Source organism: Dermacentor andersoni, chromosome 3, assembly GCF_023375885.2.
Source record: "Dermacentor andersoni chromosome 3, qqDerAnde1_hic_scaffold, whole genome shotgun sequence".
NCBI lineage: Eukaryota > Metazoa > Arthropoda > Arachnida > Ixodida > Ixodidae > Dermacentor > Dermacentor andersoni.
In genome coordinates, this window is record NC_092816.1 from 4,156,700 (window position 1) to 4,178,791 (window position 22,092).

The window sequence follows — 22,092 nt, forward strand, 5'->3', positions numbered from 1 at the left end:
CGTCGATATGAGCTGACTTATCAGTAAGCGAGAGGCCAGACTGGCCAAGAAAGTCTGCAGTGTTGTTGAGGGCTTGTTGCATCATTCTTGATTTCTGTATAAGATAGCTTTCCCACAGACTGTAATACACCATAGGCTGTAAAGTTTCTTGTAGTATGCCCGCGTTGTTGGTGTGTGTGGGCCAAATGTACCTCCAACTCTCACCTGGAATTTTCTGTCTTTCAGAAATTTACTGTTTAAGTGCTCTACCAGAAATGTTTTTGCTCATCGTTCTTCTTATTAGAGTAGCATGAGGTACTGCTGTTAAAAGCCTCTTCACTCGCTTCATTCCTTCATAAGCGGTATTACACAATGTCCTGCAATAAAGTTTCTGCTGCTTATGGCCCACTCATATCTGCCAGAAGGGACAACCCTACTAGAAAATCCTATTTGTTTTCAAACGGGTTTCATCAAATAGGGTTATGGAACGGGACCCCGTTTGATCCTGTTCAGTCCTGACCTGTTTAAATCCTGTTTATTCCTGTTTAAACCTGACCCGTTTAAATCCTGTTTAAACCTGACCCGTTTAAATCCTGTTTGATCCTGACCCGTTTAAATCCTGTTTAATCCTGACCCGTTTAATCCCGTCCTATCTAACCCAGACCTGTTTGCCCCTGTTCAGACCTATATTTTGCTGCATTCATACCTGGTCCTTTCAGAATGGATTGATGTTGCTTAATATAATTTACTCTTAAACCTATTTTGTACATTTGTGTATTTGCGATCAGCATTGAAGAGAAGTAGATCTGCATTATGTTTGCAACAAGAATGCCACTTTCACATGTAGGTTTGCCTGGTACATTGCTTGATACGAAGATAAACACAATTTTCGGCATAAATTGATTAGCACTACCAACACTGATGTGATACATCATGAACAAGTTTTGTATGACCCACGAGTACGTTCTCTATGTATGACCTACAAGAAAATGCACCCTGAAGAAGACTGTACCTCATTTTCATATTTACTACTAGTATGCAAGTGTAATTCTTGCAGATTTAGTATTTGTTCGATTACTTGTACTCGTTTTAATGCAGTGCTTTTTGTTGTAATGGTTTGTTCACAAATCCACAGTAAAGCGTAATTTTGGGGTGAAAAATGTCAGGCAAAGTATTGGCATGTACTTGTAAGTGAAAAAGACAAGTATACTTTACGTAGGTATTTCTGTACACCAACTTGAGCTTTCATTAAGCCTGAAGTCATCCGGCTTAAAAAAAAGCATGTCATAAATGTCCCAAGCACTGTTTATTGGACCTTCTAACGGTATTTCGATGCATCCAGTCTGCCGAGAGAAGACCGCTGGAGTGGGTTGCTTGGGTGACAGCGAGCAGGGCACCTGAAAAAGTAAAGCCAATAATTTATCTTGACTCATGCAACAGGTTGGCACATAGGCAAATTCGCCTATGTTCCCACAGATAAGAAAGGTTCAGCATTCCGGTCATAGGAGATAATGAATAAATCTTATTGAAAAATATGTGGTTTCATGCAATGCCTATGTTTCAAGGGAACATGGAGTACTGTGGGAGAATAAGCTGTCATAATTAGCAGGCGATTGAAGCAAGTGTTATAGGAAAAAGATGGACACATCGTTTGATTAGCAATAATTACTAGTATTGAAGCAACAGAATACAAACACGAAATACCTTTAAAAACAACACCGACAGGTTGAGATAATAAATTATTCAGAAACTAAACCCTTCTGCCAGCAAAATACCGTAGTGTACTGGCTTTGACATTGCGCTGCTCAGGCAGAGGGCGTGGGATTGAATCCCGGCCACAATGGCTGCATTTAGATGGCAGGGAAATGCCAAAACCCCTATGTAAGGTCTATTGGGTACACGTTAAAGGAGACTAGGGATCCCGCCAACTTGAAGTTATAAAAACCGGGGTAAATTTCGAGATAAGCAAACTCACAAAAGTAGAAGGCGCTGGCCATGCGAAGACCATATAAAGCCTTTTGAGGTAGGTGCCAGCAGCCGCAAAATTTCTTGCAAAAGCGAAATATAGCAGAAGCGGTATTTTTCCGTAGATCACTTTTGCAAGGTATTTTACAACTTGACACCCGACATGTTGGGCATCTACGGGCAACAGCAATTCTTGCACAGATCATAGCAAACACTGTTGCACCTAGGTATACATAGACACATAGGTATAGGTACAGTCGCCGACTGATTTTCCGGACTCCGAAAATTCGGACTTGATTACTCGGTCTGCTTCACGGCACCGCCATTCTCCCCATGAACCATAATGTATAACAACTTCCGAAAGTTCGGTCGCCTTGCAACCTCTCGTCTGATTTTTCGGACACTCCTTGAGCCAACTTGATCGAGAGCACCATGCACCGACTCTGACCGTTGCATGGTTCTACTTGCTGAACGACATTTTTGTTTTGAACGGAGCCTCCTTGCTGCCCCACGAAGTGGCGCTACTGCAAATCCCTGCTCATCATCATCGTCTCTGCCTGGTTTGTAGCTACAGCAGTTCCGGTCTCAGCTTAGTATGCCATGTCAAGACAATCCAGCAGCTGATTTGTTTGTTTCTTCGTGCACGACGCTGCGAGTAGGCCAGGTTTTTTGTTTGTGCAACTGATGTCGGCGTGACGATGTTTGATGAAGCAAGATGGGCCAATTCATTCCACTAATATCTAGAATAGCTACCTGTAAGCACCACCTACCTTTCAACAACATTTGCAAAGCAAAAAACCTCATCCTGAAAAGTCTGCACATGACGACATCGGTAGCATCATCAGCGTGGGGCCTCAAGATAATTCGGCAAGCCAAGAAATTACTGACAGCACGAGTGCAAGCATGCCAACAGGAAATCAGTGGCTGAATAATGCACCTTCTACCAATTGGTAGACAGTGCATTTTCGCAATGCCCTAACTATAGCAGATCATTGTTCAGGAGTTCCCGAATGCACAACTCTATGCCATTTTCACACAGACTCTAGGGAAGCACCTCTGCACAGTTGCAAGAAAAAAAGCTAGATGCCCCAAGAGAAATGAGCCCACTCAAGCCATGGAAGTTGTGTTTACCTTGTCTTCCTACAACTACTCAAAACCTAGGACTGCTGTTTTGCACAAGGGAACAAACGTCAACATTGGTGCCTCGCCCAACACAAGTGGTCTGCGCTGTAGAAGGTGCCATAAGTCAGCCCACAGATAAGGCCCACACCAGTGCTGTCAGTGTGCTGTACAAATTGCAGAAGCACAGCCTACAAGCTTGTCTGCCTTAGTGTGATCGCACCAATGAACGAAAACTAACGAATCAAGTTTGTTTCGTGCCGAGAACAGTTGCCTCATGCTGGCTTGGTTTTTGTGTAGGCATGTAAATAATGAAAAGGCCTGCATCACTATCTCTGAAAAAAAAATCATGTAACAAAGCACGTACAGTACACAGGTGCAGTGTCTATCACATACCATTTCGTGCAGTAGAGGCTACATCGGATAAACCGGCCAATGTATAAATGACTGGCAGCGTGACCAAGCAAACTTGATGCATGGGTCAGTTAGCAGTGGTAGTGCACTGCTCTCGGCGCACATGCACCTATGTTTGAAAGCTGCTTGATCGTGACAAAATATAAAGACAAAAGCGCTGGAGAGATATCTGAGGCTTTTCTTATATGTATGACGAGGAACCTAGCGCTAACTCCCCATGCAGAGAATTACTAGACAGTGAGACTGCTTCTTATCATTGTAAAACAAGTGTCACGCTCACCATGTTTCTGTGCGAACAGCATGTATTCAGATCTATTCTCCCCCTTTCACCTTTTGCACAATATCACTGTGCGAGCAATAATACTGAACTGTTAGTAGCACTCTGTCCTGTTGCCTCCTTTCTTTCCTTGTGAATTGTGTGCTAAATAAGGCTTTTTTTGGTGAAAGAGTGCTAGTTTAACGCATAAACTAGCGCCATGGCACTTTGCAATAAAGGACTGTTATAATTCTCTAAAAATTTGTCCATGCAGAACAGTGTCAAAAGAACACCTTAAAGAAAGAACATGAGTGTATCTATCATAAAGACCAATCCTTGTCTTTTTTCCTTAACATAATTTTCAATACCGATATTGAAGTACAAGCTCACCATATTATATCACCTTGTCAATGAAGCAAGGCACAATGGTGCCCAACTGTCGCGGGACCAACTTGAATGTGGAGATCAGCGCAGATCAGCAACATAGCATGATCTGCTTACACTTCTTCTCCAGGTCCAGCCATACCTACAGCAGCTATAAAACAAGTGAGCTTAGAATCACAAGCGAAACAATATAAAAAGTGACACTGAACAAAGCAACTTTCGTTAAGCATAAATAGGATCGAAATGCTGACATTATGCCCATAAGTAACTTCACTTTGAGCAACAAAGCATCCAATTTAAGAAAGATTATATGTATCAGCTATCTATGTGAGAAAGATTAATCGAACGCCCTCTATTTGCCATACCCCTCCCCTTATGCATGGATGTCTCCCTGACTGAGTGAGCTGACCCCACGTATAGTGTAATTAAAGGTAGTCACTTTGTGGGCCAATCCCGATACCATTGCATGACTTGTACAATAATTTTAATGTGTTGTAATGCTGGCCATCCTGCAGGCACTGCAACATTATAGCACCCATAAGGCTAATGGTGTTACCTGATAAGGTTAACTAATAGGTGTCCCCAGAAGCATAACTCGGCATGTATACTCGGAGGCCATTATTATAAGAGAAGCAATGGCAGAGGTGAAGCTTTATCCTGTGCCATATGCAAAATGGCCGAGCACGCCCAGCTTCTGGTTACATTCTCACTTGTGACCACTGCAACAGGCTGACTGACATGCGTAACCAGCAGTTTGTAGGACCACATTTTCATACCCTGCAATTTGTTTTACATCTGAAGAGATCAGCCTCAAGCTCCATGATGCGCTGCACTCAAGAAGCATTATAAACTGGCAACATTTAAATGCTATGCTGCATGGTTTGTTGCATGCTTTAGGAATTTACTTATTTATTATACACATAGCTCATAGGCTCCAGTTGGAGTATTGCATGAGGTGGCAAGAAAACAAATTCTGAACAAGGAGAACATTCAACAAAACAAGTCAGACCAAAGAAGAAAAAATAACATACTCTCCTAATGGGACTATGTATCTGGCAGCTAGCTTCTAAAAAAGACAATTAGGAATCTTTTACTACTGGTAGCGCTTTAGGGGATGGAATGTAGAATTCCAAGCTTCATACACTTTTAAGCCACCTTTCGTGGCTTTTTGTTTTGAACTCCTATTCTCTGTACTACTATAGAAATGAATACCCCCTCCAAAATAAAACAAAGAAAAACATGTAATGCACAGTAATGTAACACAATAATGTAATGCACAACAGTGAATACTTAGAAAAATGTAATTAAGAACATGGAGTCTATGTGGGCACAGATGTTAGAAGTCTACATGAAAGCATAATAATAAAGGTGGGCAAAGCATTTATGCTTTTGTCGGGCAAGCTGCAGCAAGACATACAGGTAAAGCATGCCTCACAACACAGTCCCTAAAAATATCTGTCACAATACAGTGCGTAGGTATATCATGCATATCTACAATAGCTCCTAATTATATTTAACTCAGAGGGGGCTACCTATGTAACTTGATCAAACTGAAGGTGGGCCAAATTCTAAATATACGATTCAAGTAGACAGAAAATGGACGTTATGAAAATGCATCTACAGCAAAAGTGTTGTACATTATTGTTGTACATTATGTCATACCTGCCAACCTGTGAACATAATATTTTGTAAAAATGCTGCAGACACTAAATTCTTTGATGGGGACATAGCACACATTATTTTAAAGCTTGCTCTCAGCACCCCCATTGTTGCATACACACACACACACATTATTAATAAAGGGAAAATCGCACATCTACCCGCTTGTAGCAATTGCTACAAAAGAAACCCGTACGGATTCCTCGAAAGGAAAGCCTCACAATTGAAAAAAAGAAACCGTCCAGGTCTGGGACTCAAACCCGGGACCACCGCCTTTCCGGGACAGCCGCTTTACCATCTAAGATAACCAGGCGGCTAGCAGATGGCCGGGCCAAGTCGAATTTGTCGACAACATGAAGCAAAGGCAAGGGTCTGACGTAATAGTTCTGCGGAAATGCGCAAGGTGTAGAGAAGTAATTAATAAAGGAGAAAAAAATATGTCAAACCCTTGCTTTTGCTTCGCGTTGTCAAGTAATTCGACTTCGCCCTGCCATGTGCTAGCCAGCTGGTTATCTCAGATGGTAGAGTGGCTGCCTCGGAAAGGCGGTAGTCCCGGGTTCGAGTCCCGGACCAGGACGAATTTTTCTTCAACTGTGCGGCTTTCCTTTTGAGGAACACATACAGGTTTCCTTTGTTGCAAATGGTAAGAGCGGGTGGATGTCTGATTTTCCCTTTATTAATTACTTCTCTCCACCTCGTGTGTTTGCGCAGAACTATTACGTCACACACACATTATCAACCATTATTTAACTTGTCGTGCAGCACGAAAAGCAGCAGCGAACTTGAAACCAGTAACTGACAACATTTTTTTTTAGATTACAGAGCTTTACGCTGCTTCAGGAATTTATCTGACTAAACTTCCTAAAAGCACGTGCCCCTCTGATGTTCTCGTTAGAGATATTGCATCGCTAATAATAAAGCAGTACAAGTACCATTATAATTAATTTTTTACATGCATTTTAACAATGTCATACCGTCAATCTCTCAACAGCTTTAAAACATCTTAACCAACACAACTTCATTGTCTTTCTAAAATGACATTAATAAAATTGTAAAATGAGCCCACATTTGTAAACCCACGAAAAATTCAGGAGTTTCCAAACATGGATGATACCAACAAAATCTGCAGCTCTTGTAAGTGGCAGCAACTGCTTTGCACACACCTTGTCACAGCATGCACATCAGGTACTTTTCCATGCTGTTGAGGCTGCAGAAGTGCCGCAGGTGCATATGTGGAGGTGCCTCTGGTTCACAAAATCTTGCCATCCCTAAACAATAATAAATACTTATTTATTGTAATCCCTGCTGAAACTGCAAACTTGTGATATAAAAAGATCGTCATATTTTGAAAAAAGTCTCATACAACCAGTTACATGAAGCTGCAACTGGTTGTGCAAATATCTGATTGTAACATCATAGGCGGTTAAATAACACGTAAATCGAACTGTAGAGAACATGAATCTACTATGAAAAGGTTCACACAAACGTACAGCTGTATAACGTGAAATGTGAATTGTACTATCAAAAAATTCCTTAGGACATGAAAAGCGTTCCAAAACCTAACTTGTCTATGCGGCGCAACAAAGCACTGCTCCCAAAGGACGATGCGCTTAAAATTACAACAGACCACCTCATTTCTGGAGAGACAATACAGAAAAGAGAAAGATTTTTCGATTAAAAAGAAACATTGCTTATGTAATTTCGGCTTCTCTGCTAGATCGGAATCCTTTACAAGTACACGAAAACACACAGGACACTAATACACGTCATCTGACGACACACTATAAACAGAAGAATTTCCATACAAGCTAAAAATCTGGCCATGCGTCGACGAAGAAGCGTCGACGAAGAAATCGGGTGCTATCTCGCGCAGCTGTTAGCTGTGACGACGACACATCGACGTACTACTTCTAGAAATGACTATACCATTTCTTAATGAAAAATTATGTACACAAACAGTAACTTTCTTTGCTTGAATTTTTGTGCCCATTTAGATCAAAGAACCACCCGCGCTAGCGTGCTTCATAGGTGAAAGTAAATAAACCACAGATAGAGCTGTTGGTAACATGAATACGTTTTAGGGCAATTTCCATGGAACTTTTTGCTAAATGTGCACTGCGATATGAAGAACAACCATTTGAAAAGCACATTTATAATTCTTGCTGCTTTACAAATCCGGATCCGGTTGTTGTACGGATCTTGCGATACGTACAACAACGCACACTTCACGAACCATAGACAGGAAGAATGCGCGCAAGCGCCGGACTTACCTTTCTAGGCGTACTCGGAAAACGCTCCTTTTAGCGTCACAGGTGCCGCGGCATCGACTGCACCAACGGTCCTTCCGGCGCACACACTGTTGAATTGCGGATCAACTACAGGACGTAAGAGCACAACTTTCACCAAATTCTTCCGTACAGCGCGATACGATGCGACAGTGCCAGAGGAGGAGATCCTGTTGATGAGCCCGGAACAAAGGAAGCGCGAAGGGTCATATCTTCGACATCGGCGCACCACACGAAGGATACTGCGGGCTACATTACGCGGTCCCAGGGGTTTTGTGATTCTCAATGCATACAAAATGCACCACAATTTCTCTCGGCACAGCGTACACACGATTAAACAACTACATCGGACGGCGTCAATGCAGCAAGCACTCACATGTGGCGACAACTGAGGACGGCAAAATAATATCACCTGTAACTTTACCGGCGCTACCTGTGCTGCCATCTGTACGCCGCCACCGAAAGCGACCGTGCTTTCGGTGATCTCATGGATGGTGACGGCGTTGTATTTCGATGTTATGCGAGTCGTACAGCGTCTTGTACGACGTGTTTCAGCAACGTTGCTTTTAATAGAGAGGACAGCAATCTGCGTATACGCCGTATAGACGTCTCACCCACTTGAAAAACACAACAGCAAATTTTCAGTCTGTCGTATTTTGGGACGTTGTGACTGTCGTTCTGTTCTCTGTAGTGTGACGCCCTGTAGTCGAAAATTCTGTAGTTCCTGATCAATATTTGATTAAAAATTGACAGAGGTCATTTTAAGGTTATGCAAAATTATTAATACGAAATAAAATAAAAAAATAAAAGTAGAAAAAAAAATGCCTTTTGCCTAGGATTCGAACTTTAGACCTGACGGTTCCGAGACAAGCATCTTACCACTGCACCACGCCGAACATCACTGCTGCCGTATGTTGAAGCTATGTCAAGAGTGTAAATTGCTGTCTGGGTTGCTGTTTACATTTGCATTTTAAAAGCCACGATGCGCTTTCACTTCACCGCGTCAACTGCCGCATCTCTAGATGAGCAAAAGTGTTGTTACCATCGCCAGGTACATCGTGGAGTGCTAGACCATCGATTTTGCTGTAACGATATCCATATTTCATACGAAATTCAGAAACAGACAACGGTGACCGGGGACACTGAGGGTTGTTACTGCTAATTTCGACAGTTGTCTCTTGCTCTTTACACTTTTGAGCTCGCATATAATTCGTGTGTTCAATACAATATAGCTACATAAACACTCGTGGGTGAGTCTTCATCTCGACAGAATACTGGCTTCTCACGGCAGCGCTGTACCAGATTAATGAGACCCGAGCGAGACAACTTTTCACGCAACTTTGTGGAACAATCCAAAACTTCTTTCCCGCTTCGCATATGCTTGTGCAATATTTCTGGGAAATTAACTAATGTGTCAGTGTAACCGCACATGTAAGTCCACAGGCCTGTGTGCCCCATCTTACCAAATAAAACAAAGCGGATACGCAGCCATTCCCGCAGATGGTATGATTTTGATCAGCGGCCGATTTTGAGGAGGCCGGTAGGGCGTTGCTGGTGCCGCGTCGTCACGGCACAATTATAACAATTGGCAACGTCGACTTTAATGCCGGTGTCGGTGCTATCAGTACTGCCGGCTCCAAAGAAGCACGATTGAATACCGCGCAAGAAAAAAAGTACAGTGTACACCACCGATGCGAAGCTGACATTTTAAAGGGCCGCGACGGAAAGTGCTTCTGTTGCGACTTCAGAACTCTTGGCCGTCGCGACCGAATGTTTCTGTTGCGACGTCAGAATCGCTGTCGTAACGTCAGAAATGTCTGTCGCAACTTCAGAAACGTTAGGAACTTCTGTCGTACAACAGAAATTGCTGTAGTTGCAGCAGGAATTCCTGTGTCTTTTTCAACTGGGCAGGACCGGGAATCGGTTTGAAATTCGCAGCTAGCATATCGCAGTTTGGTCTGTGAATGTTCCGAGGTGGTCACGCAATTTCTGTAGAGCTTGATAATGGCCCCAATTTAGCACTAGGGGCTAAATTGTCAGGATGTCGAACAATAAAAAGTTCCTCCCCAGTTCTATTCAAGCATTAAACTCGTATGCATGATACCATTCAGTATGGTTGCCACAAAGCTCCAGAATAAACCAGCTTTTGTGCCAAACAGGCGACCCTATATGGTGCCACTGTGTCCAGTATAAGCCAGTTTAGTTGCAAACAGGGCCCCTGTTAAGACCCATTTCTGCTTGAACTGGTCGTGCCTATACCTGCTTGCATGCCAAACGGGACCCCGCTCAGCCCTGTTCATGTGTGAACTGGTCCAGTTTATACCTGTTTGCATGCCAAACGGGACCCCGTTCAGACCTGTTCGTGTGTAAACTGGTCCAGTTTATACCTGTTTGCATGCCAAACGGGACCCCGTTCAAACCTGTTCGTGTGTAAACTGGTCCTGTTTATACCTGTTTGTTGCTAAACAGGTCCCTGTTAAAACCAGTTTAAACCTGTATAACCCAGTTTGAATTTAAATAGGATTTTCCAATAGGGAACTCTTGAAAAAGGTTTTCTTTGTGCTATGTGTGCGACGTAGCATGAGCATTCATGCCTTGACATTTATACATCTGTAGAACCAGCTTCCTACTTGCTATACCTGAGCATGCTTATTTGTGCAGTGCTGTTGAACAATACATATTGATCCAATGAATATTTACACACTAGAATTATCACAAAAGATGGTTGTTTTACAATTCTGCCCTTTGCTTTCTATTGGTGCATAAGCATGCCCCCCTATGCAATAGTATTTTGAAGTGTAAGGGTTCAGTGAAAGGTGATGAACTAAATCTAAGTGCAAGAGCTTTTTTTTTTCACCTATGACTCCCATCAAAATGCGACTTCCATGGCTGGCAAATCAACCCCTCGCCTTGTGCTAGCAGCAGAATGCTATAGCCGCAGTGGCAGGTGAACAAATTGAAGAACGATATGTCTGTCTATAATTTTTTTTCTTGCCTGTATGTAAGTAAAGTTTGGAATAAGTTTGTCACTGCAAACAAGCCCAGTTTGTGGTCTTTTATTGAATAAACCACATATTGTGTATAGTTGAAATGCAGAAATTTCTAAAATCCTCGGGTGATATATGTTCTTGCAAGTAGCATGGTATTTCATTACTTATAAAGATAGTAATCGCAACGGATATCGTTACATGGGTTTACACACTAATATATGTGATCACAAACTTATTAGAAACTTGCTAGAAACATGTAAGGCATGAATGTTTCTGCACACTTGATCAGCTGTGAACGTGCAAGAACTGCTTCTACTGGCTGACTTCACTGCACAGTTTTGATTTACTTTTCTTCAGCGTGTCGTTTTATACTGTTTTATCCTCACAAGAACAGGCTGTTTGCCTGGTTTTCCCATTGTTGCACTAGTTCTACATGATTGTGCAGGAGGGTACGTTGTCACTGTGCCACTATAGCAAGCAATTTACTTAATCTACTAGCTGTACAGTGAATTACGTTGCTGAGCAAGTGTTCATACAGATGCAGTAAGGATACAAAGTCCGCAACATAGTCAATGTTTATTGGTTTCTGTGCAAGGAAAAAAAATTCTCCAGAGAAGAGGTGCAACTTAACGCGCATGTAATATTTTATTCAAGCCACGGATTTAATGCTATCGTAGCAAATTCATTACGACAGCTTACACTTTTGCTCTGTCAAATTTAATAAGAGGCAAGATAAGCTTTCAAGATGCATCGGGAAATTCATGCTTGAAAATCGACAAGAAAATGCAACTGAAGGGTACCGCGTTCAGCGCAACGTTGAAACTTCGGGTACTTTGCTGTCTTGTCATTTGCCCTTGCCGAGGTTGAAATAATTCAAGCTGCTCCGTAAGCGCGATTTTTGCATGCTACTCAACAAAAGAAAATTGTGACGACCTCGTCGTCTGCTGGGGATCGAACACCTCCTAGCACTGACAACTCACAAAGGCGTACGAAGCAAACGTGAAAATAAATGAACTTTATTTGCTGCGTACCGTGTCGACAAATGTACATAAATGGGAGAATCGAATATGCGGTACAAGTTTTTTATTCTCCCTTCGCGTACGTACCGAATTCGACAATCCACGTCTCCGCGCATTGCACTTGTAGTGCCAGACGCCATTTTCCAAAACAAACCGGCGAAATAGCTCCGTTGACAGCTCTCCGCGCAATTTCGACGGAAAATCGCAGCGATCGGTGCGACGGTGCGACTGTGCGACCAACCGGTTGGTCGCAGCCGAAAATCGGGGGGTCGGCACTGCGACTGCGATTTTCATCGCAAACGACGGAAATCGCACTTCCGGTGCGACGAAAATCGCATCATGTGAAACAGGCTTTAGGAACGCGTTGCCGGCGCTAGTGTGTCTTGAAAGCGGTCCGCGACGTGGCTAAAGTGCGCGCCCGCGCGGGCCTCATCTTCAAAGCGATCTTCAATGTTTGCATAGAGCGCGTAGTGCCGGTAGCCTCGTATACGCTGTGGTTTCGACGTTTCATACGCGTTGAAGCGACAGATAGACGATGGTCAATTAGCTCGCGGCTGCTGCCGTGATTCCTGACTCCAGCGTTTTCACAGACAGTTTCCACTGTCGTGGAGCGATGTGTGTTCCTGTTTACCTGCGCGCGCATGACACCGTGCTGGTTCATTTAGCTAAAACACGTTGACGGGATAGTTGGTTTGAATCCATGATAGAATGTGTAAACGTGACTGAACAAGGACGTAGAAAGAAGCAGGCACAAAAAGACAGCGCTGTCTCCATGTGTTTGTTTCCTTCTACGTCCTCGTTGAGTCACGGTTATGTATTCTATCATTGTTAATTTAGTTAGTAAGCGAACGTTTACAAGTTTACACGGCCGATAAAACTACTATCCTTACTTCCTACAGATATCTACTAATTTGCTACAGCAATCGATGTTTCGCCTTTCCGGCGGAATTGCGAATTTCTTCGTGCTCTTTTTGCACGGTTTCGCCATTTGCTTATTCTCGCTGTTTTCTGGCGTCCTTTTCTCTTCGTCTCCATGCTTGGGTCGTTTCATCTGCGATCCTTTTTTGAACGGAAATTGTTTCGGCGGTCCATTTCAACCACCCCAATTTCTGTCCTCAGCGTTCAGCATTCTACTCGTTGCGTACTCTTCGGCTAAATGGGACACCCTTTCCACACGTTTCCTAGATATTGCACCCATAGCTTCACAGATTGTGGCATGATTTTGTAAAACTTCTCTAGACACATACATTCAATAGTCATGTCTCTGCTCTCGTATGCTTCCGCGCTTTTCAACCACTCGACTAGGTTTGCCTTTAAGCCATATGCAAACTCCTGATATCCCTCGCTGTCCTTCTTGCCCGTGCTTCGAAACCTTTGCAGAAAAGCTTCGGGTGAAAGGCGGTACTTGTTCAAAAGGCTAGCTTTAACCTTCGCATAATCATATGCATCTTGAGCACTGAGTGGGGATTACATCAGCGGCTTCACCCGGCAACATAGGCAGCAACCACTGTGGTCATGTAATTGGAGCAAAGTTCATCATCTCGCAAGTCCTTTCAAAATTTCCTAGGCACATCCCTTTCTCGTTCCCAATTTCAAATGGCTTGAACAGCCTGATCATGCGGTATGATTCTGCCTCACTTGATCGTTCCAGAGCCCATTCACTCGGTCGAGAAAACATGAAACGTTTACTTTCAAGGTCATGTTGAAGTTTTCTTAACTCGCGATGTCCCTCGTGTTCTTCGGTCCTGTTCTTTTCTCTCTCTATGTCCCGCTTCTCTCTTTTCCAAAAAAGTTCTAACCCAATTCCAATGTTCTCCTCACTGGCCTGTTCAGAAATCAGCTTTAATATTTTGAGATTTTATCATTTCCTTGCGTACTTCTAGGCCCAGTTCCTCACCGACAATCAACAGTTCGTCTCTCATCAGTCTCCTCAAATCCATGACTGCTGCTTTACTGCCTTGGTCCTGCTCGCTAAACATAACCAGGAAAACACACTGAAGTGGAAAGTTTGGCGACTGGTATACATTCATAATGGTAACAGCGCGAACAAATCGACCACGGCGTGAAAGGACACAGTAGGAGCGCTGACTCACGACTAAGTTTACTCAGACGCACATCAGGAATATAAGCGACACAAGCGATCACATGGTCAATCGAGGAACGCTCAACAAGGCCACGGTGATACAGAGCATCTGTTTCCGTATCGAGCTATCTAGGTAAATTAATTTCTGCTGAGAAAGCTCGATCGAAGGCTCGCTAATGCACGACGCCCCATCTCGCACAATGTGGGCTGCTTCCTCGACTAATCTGGTGGATACATCAGTATGCTTAAACAAATAATTGTATCTTTGAGGAGGCGCTTACACTTACATTGCCGGCAATGGGAAGACACATGCGCATAATGATGCTTGTCCAATGACAATTCATGCTCCGTAAGTCTTACATTGATACGCCGGCCGGTTTGCACTATGTGCACTCCCGCACACTTGAGAGGGAGAAAATAGACTACATTGGTAGTGCAGCCCACATACTTATTAACCTGATCCACTTTGCACCATACATTACAATCACATTCTGCTCCACTTTCTCGCATTTCGACAGCCGGCCAAATAGCACTCAATTTTCTAAGAGCCGTAAAGACAACTTGCACCCCATAATGACCTGCAACGTTCTTCAGACCATGGGACAAGCGCTGTGCATAGGATATAACTACCACATTCTTCTTCCTGCTTTTTCCTTCGGCCTCCTGCCTCTTCGAGTTTTTTGCCCACGTACTCGACTTCTCACAACTGCCCGTTCTTAAGCTACCCGGGTACCCAGCTTCTTCCATCCTAACTACCTGACGTGCGAAGGCATCACCCAATGCATGCCCACATGTATTTGCCAGGGCAGCTCGAAGTACGAAGATGTAAATTGTATTTTTGACTACTTTATAATGACCTGAACTGGAAGTTCAACAGGGGCTTGGCCGAACGGGGAAATTTTCCGAAGAGACATCGTCGTCTAAAAAACGTAGTCTAAGGTCAAGGTATTTTTGAACATGTACAACCACTCCTCTCTGTAACGCCGCAATGGCATTGAGAGTATTTAAATAAATATTGTAGTTTATCGTCTTTTCGTTGCTCCGAGGTAAACCTCAAACCCTGACCAAGCTCTTTGAAAAGACCTATTATTTCGTGCACCTAGTTGGTATCGTCGTATCTGTCAATTAGAACTAAAAAATCATCATTGAACGTCTTGATGGCCATCCCACAAAGACGCCGGTCTAATGCCACATCTATCGGCGCCAAAAAAATGCTGCTCAGGGCGGGAGCCATTCTGGATCCGGTACAGATACCAGCCTTCTGCATTAAAAGCAAGTCATTTCATCCAATCATTGTCAACGTCAGGTAACATGTCAAAAGTTCAAGGAAAGTTTCAACAGTAAAACTCCTGTCGCACGTCCGCACGTGCGACAGGACGTACGGACGTGCGACATGGCGCACATCCTGTCGTCTGTCATGTCTCTGTCAATCCAGCGCCATGACTTCAATTGATGCAACGAACCAACTATCCCAAAAATCTGCACTCCTAGTAACACTACATTTTTAGACAAACAGCATTTCATCATTCTGCTCGGTAATGCATGCCTTGACACTGCTCATTAGTTGTTTGTGAGGCATAGAATAAAAAAAATCCTCTACGTCCACACTAAAAGCGGCACACCTTCCTGGATTATTCGACGAGAGGTATTCAACAACGCTATCAGAATTCAGGAAGACCAGGGGATCGACCAGATTAAGCGAGGTGTTGCAATCGCACCGCTGGCACGAGTTGTTGCATCTGGGTCGCAAGCCCAAAGGGTAGCGTTGGCCTGGCGGCCTGGCGCACAACTAGAAGCACCGAAGGTGCTGGCCTCCGTTGTCGCGATCCCACCGCTGCCACCAGTTGTTGCAATCCCACCGCTGCCACCAGTTGTTGGAATCTCAGCGCTGACACCCGTTGTTGCAAATGGGTCGCAAGCCCCAAGGGTAGCGTTGGCCTGGCGGCCTGGGGCACAACTGGAAGCATCCGAAGGTCCTGGCAAAGCATGAGTCGACTGGTAACAGAACAACTTGTTTATTCTAGCATCGCAAAAGAGCGGGCGGTCAGGTCGACCGAAGTGGAGAGACGGGAGAGCACGTAACTCAACGGAAGAAATCGGAGCCTCCCTCGGCGTCCGGGGCAGCTGCTTTTATACTCCCGCATTCGCGGGCAAGAAGGAACGTCTCGTCAGAGGCGCACGTGACGGGGCACGGACACGCTGAGAGACAGGTTGAGACGAGTGTAATGACGCATCCGCCGGGCCGGCGCCGGTCAGACCTCCTCGCTTCACACTTGGGGAGCTCCTCTCCCCGGCTGCCGCGCTTTGACAAGCGTGGGCACCAATATGCACACACACACACACACACGCACACACGAATACACGTGGCATTGAAACATGTCTGGACGCGCTTGGCAGGAGGCGTTACGGCAGCGTTGAACGGGCCAAAATGTCCGCCGCTTTGAATGAAGCCCCGGCGTCCGTTGCATCCGCGCCGGCTATACCGCGCGTCGTAGGCGAAACGTAACAGAGGCAAGGTGGCCTTGTAAATACGTGAAACTTCGCTTTACCAAGTGTTCCTTTCAGCCACGATGACCTGGAACGGTATCTCCCTGTCTGTGGCTCTTCACAGAGAAGAAAACCTTCAACTGTCCCTCTTTCGCTTTCTCATCAGGCTTGTGAAGGCCTTGTAGGCTGAAAGCATCAAGAAGCGCCACTGCCTTTTCCTTCACTTTGGCTTCATCGTCTTTCACTTCTTTAAAGTACTTACGAATAGCCAAACTTGCCTTTTCCTGGTAAACCACCATAAAAGAGCATTTATACAGCGACCTTAACCTCAACCTATTGTTAACTAGACAGTCCACAGTCGTATCCAACGGATGGGCTTTACCGCCCTTAGTTTTAGCCTTGGCGCACACATCAATGTACTCCGACACACACCTTGGCTGACCGCTTTCATCGTCCCTTCTTAATAAAGATCTAGCAAGTCCCACCTTTTCAGTCGGCACCAAACGGGGTTCAAAAGTTGGAGCTCGGCCTGCTCCTTACAGCATTTGTCGAGGGATCAAATACATGCGTAATAACTGCATTGCCATTGCCAAAGATGCTGCAATTGAATTCTTTGACGCTACGCACTGTCAAGACAAGTTAAATATATATTTCTTCATTAAAGAATATATTCGTATGTCCCAAAAATTCTGCCATTAACTAATATCAATGCTTCCACGTTTTTTTATCTATTTATTAAGTAAAGAAAATATCGCACGAACAGTAGAACTATATCAGTTCGAAATCAGCAAAGCAGTGCACGCTGCTGATATGATAAATGTAAAGGCCGTGAAATGGACGAGTTAAGGACAAAGATTTTAATGAAACTTTGTCATTCAAGAACCTTGTTTACTTTTTTTTACATATAGAACGGCCAGGGAAAAATCTCATTGACGCTGTCCTTCGTTTCAATGTATTGCGCAGGAGCAGTTGTCACCAGTCGTGTATCGTAATTTCACGGAAATTATAGTCGCAACAAAAATCAAATATAAATATAAGGAGTTCTGCAAGATATACATGAGAAATGCGAAGATACATTGGAATACACAAATGTGAGGATAAAGCTTGATAAAGGGCAAAAAAAGTGTCACTGAAAACAAAGTTCACTACAGGTATCCACAAAACCTCGCAACAAGATATTAAAATATACTTCTCCAATAGATCTACTGTATACAGTACTCAGTAACTGTATACAGGGTGTCTCAGCTAACTTTAGCCAGAGTTTAAAAATATGCCGATGCACTCACTCTAAGACGGGGCGACCAAATGCACCTTGCTTGCTTTTGTATGCAGTGCGTCACGCTATATTTTTTATTCATGCTTAATTAGCTTTTTAGTCAAGTATAATTAACCAACTTCTGAAGTAACGAAGCTAGGAAAAAACTTCAAATTAGAAGGTTGCAGAGCGGTTTGCAAAACGTTCGAATGAGCAATTTCTGTCTTTATACCCAGTAAGTATTAGTGTCTTTCAGCTTACTGATGGTGCTCGCGAAATACAGAACACCATGTGAGATGCCCGCTTACACGTCGTGATTGCACTTCTCCCAAATGTTCCGCGCACAAGCAGCCATAGGCGTGCTGCCGCTTAAAAGGCGATCGGGCAGCGATGTTGGCGTTGACTGTGCCATTTACGCCAGCGATGGGCTCCCCTCGCGACAGTTCATTACAGCGATAAGCAAATGCAGCGGTTATCGCTTGTGCTTCCGGAAGCAACAAGTCCGTCATTTCGTGATAGCTGTAAGGAAATTGAACAACCCTAAATAAAAAAAGCTCAGTTTTCAGAAGCTGAAAATAGTAGAATAAGAGCATCTTAAATGTCCAGACACCGTCTTTCACTGAATTTACTTTTATTTTTCATGCGCTTTCCTAGAAAGTGGTCGAAGAGGTCACCTTCTGTAGCGATACAACACTGGGATCTTCTGAGAAGGCTTGCTGTCTTTGTCTTGAGCACCGTAGGTGAAATGCTGTGGCAGACTTCAATTATCTTCTCCTGCAAGGCTTCTGGAATCGTCGTTTCCGTCGTATATACGTGATCCTTAATATGTCCCCACAAGAAAAAGCCAAGAGGGTTGAGGTCGGGTAACCTTGCCGGCCACAGGACAGGCCCGTTTCTCCCTATCCATTGCTCTGGAAAGGTAACCTCAAGCCATGATCGTGCTTGACTGCAGCTGTGAACTGGGGCCCCGTCACGCTGATACCACATTGTGTCAAGCCAGGCTAGTGGCATGGTGCAGCGAAAGTCTTCAACCGGCTACTGTGAGGAGCTGACTTGCATACCGATTGCCGGTCAGAGTGTTGTTAAAAAACACTGGGCCAATGACTGCATTGTCATATAGTCCGCACCAAACGCTAAATGACCACTTATATTGGTGGCGGGGTCTTCCTAGCCCGTGGGGATTTCGCTCACTCCATTAGTGTGCGTTGTGGATATTTACTTGGCAATTTCGGGAACAGTTCGCCTCGTCAGTCCAGAGTACCTCGGTGGAATCCTGCTCCTCCTGAATCGAAATCGTATTCGCAAAGTCGAGTCTCTTTTGGGGATCCCAGGCATTGATGCAACTGCAGATGATAGGCGTGCAGTGCAGCTGTTTTCAATATCCTACAGGTAGTTGAGTTGGACACACCAAGCTGTGCGCCACGCTGCGCCTGCTAGCGGGTGGATTAGCCGCCTTGAAAGACAAGACGTTGGAGTGAACCTCATTATTTATGACTGAAGCTCTCTGCCTCTTTCTTGTGAAGCTTTTGGTTTGCTTCAGCGACTCGCAGGTGTTGAATATTGCCATCCGGCTCGGTCGCGTACCCGGGTGCCAGCTTCGATATATTCTTGCAGCCTGCCGTCTCTATCCGCTTGCAGCTCTCGTAAAACAAGGACCATGTCTGCTTTTTCCTCGTTGGAAAAAGGGATCACGAAATCGCTCGCGCTCTAACAGCCGTTGCACGATAGTCTGTTTATCGCTGTCTGGAACTACCACCACCACCACGTCCGTCAGTCGCTTTACGCAGCGCAAGCGATTACGGTTGCTAGCTTAAATTGAACAACCAACGCTTGCGTCGCGGCCCTGTCGCTTTTTAAACGGCAGCGCACCTACGGCTGTTTGTGCGCAGAACGCTTGGGAGCAGCGCAATCATGACGCGCAAGCGGGCATGTCACGTCGTGTTTTTCTTTATTATTTCACGGGCATCCGCAGCAAGCTGAAAAACACTAATACCTGATAGATAGAAAGACAGAAAGTGTTTATTCGAACGTTTTGCAAACCGCTCTGCATCTTTCTCATTGGAATTTTTTTCTTTGATTCGTTGCTTCAGAAATTGGTTAATCAATCTTGGCTAATTATCTAACCAAACAACATACAAAAATGGCGTGACACACTGGATACAGAAGGGAGCAACATGCATTTGGTCGCGTCGTCTCAAAGTGCATCGGCATATTTTTAAACTCTGGCTGAAGTTCGCTGAAACACCCTGTATAATGCGTCAAACAAGGCAAAGAAACGTGTTGCGCAATCACAGATCACATAATCCTAAGGCCCACAGTGATGGCGGTGAGGGACCATTGCTTCTTTTTCTCGTCGGCTAGCCAGAAAGCGGTTAAAACTCTGTGAGGCCAAAATCCACTCGGTCAGAGAAAAACGAACGTGCACCGAAGTGCGCCGCGCGTTTGTCAGGGCAACATGTGAAAAACGCATGACCTCTTGCTGGCTCTGGCAGCCCGCGGTTAGAGAGAACAAGAAAATTGATGAGCCTCAATGTGTCCTCGCGAATAAAAGTTAAAGTACAAAAAATAAATAAGAACGTAGTTACCTTTGCTGGCTTTATCTATTGCCTCGACGTGGATACTTTGGCGCAGGTGAAAAAATGTTGATATTTTTTTCTGTGACATAACGGCCCAAATGAACCATCACAACGCTTCGTCTCATCGGACGTCGCTGCGTGCTTTGTCAACTTGTCTGACGATGCGTTGATTCGGCTTTTCTCGTTGTATGGTTCAATGTACGACTTTTGCATTGACTTTTCTAAAGTCAATGCATCTTTGGCGTCAAATGTTTATGAGAACATTATACCCACTAAGATCCGGAATTGAAAATCCAAAGCACTACTTTGGAAAGGTCAATGCACCTTTCGCATCAAAAGTTTATGTGATCTTTATACCCATAAAGTTTCGGAATTGAAATCCATGCTCTCCGTAGATTCCGTGGCATCCGCGAGATGCCGCGACGAGCCCGCTCGCCATCAAAACGGCCTGGAAACTTTGTGCTCGGATGGGACTCTTTGCGTTATGTGGCTCCAGGTGCATGGGCGTTGCCACGAAATCCAGCCCGAGTTCACAATCTTCACGCCGGAATGACTTTTCGAACGTGAAAAATACATTCTACACAAAATCCAGAATGATTTCCGGCGCCGGGGGTTGTTTTGGTCGGCGGTGCCTGACAGCACGAAAAAATTTAGGATCCCCCCCCCCTCCCAGGTTACACCCCTGCTGGTGGCAATTACCGTGGTCCGTGAGGGAACGCTTAGAACACCCTTTCCCAGGAGTTTCTTTCTTGCTCAAATTGGTCCGTGAAGACGACAGCGAATCAGTAAACAATACTCGCTCCTGCAAGGATTGACTGTCGGGCTAGTTGGTTCATTGTCACAGAAATAACAGCGCTTCAAGACTGGACCCAAAGGAGAAACCACATACACACTGCGCTGATTAACAACTGCGTGTCTATTATCTTTCTGAGCCTTTTATACAGAGCAATAAAGGCAGTGTCAACAAGACCATGAAAAGCGCACAGTTCCATGCACTTGCATTTTCATTGCAGACCATTAATTCCCAGTTATATTAGAGGGAGTAGAATAAGTCTCTAATGTCAACAGAAGAACATCTGAGGCCTTTTTTAAGGTTGCCCTTAAGGAACCTAATCACGTGGTCCGAGTCGGTAATTAAAAAAAAAGGGTCGCCGACAGTGACAATGTTTAGCTTAGCTAGTAGAAAGCTGGAAATCGCCCTCTGCCAGCTGCCTTTCTCAGACACTATAACACGAATCGGACAACGAACTTTGTCGGTCTTAGCGCTAAAAAACATTGTGAGAGACAAACCGTCATTCTTATCAATAGAGCGAGCTAGTGCATCCATTTTAAGTTCCTGGCACAAGCGTAGTTCCGTTTTTTTTACCTTAGCAAGTGAAACGTTGTCATTCCTCGTGAAATTTGCGTTAATTGCCTCGGAAGCTTTTGACCTGTATGCCTTAGCAGGGAGTGCAGAAAAGCCGCCTTCTTTATCCGCAGGAACTAGACACAACTAATTAATCCGTAGGTAAGCGACCGCCTTAGAAATTACGAATTCACTACCCCGTTGTGTGGGCTGCCTAATGACATCGACACCGTCCGAGATACATCGGTCACACAAAGAGTCCGTAGCATTATCACT

General features: G+C 44.5%; 1 long non-coding RNA gene across 1 annotated transcript; it reads right to left on the bottom strand.

Moving 5' to 3' along the window:
* Window positions 1-1,195: 1,195 nt before the first annotated feature.
* Window positions 1,196-10,149, bottom strand: LOC140216682 (uncharacterized). Its single transcript, XR_011893261.1, has 3 exons — window positions 8,047-10,149; window positions 6,940-7,044; window positions 1,196-4,268 (listed from the first exon to the last, which is right to left on the bottom strand). It is a non-coding gene; the product is annotated as an uncharacterized lncRNA (long non-coding RNA).
* Window positions 10,150-22,092: the final 11,943 nt, after the last annotated feature.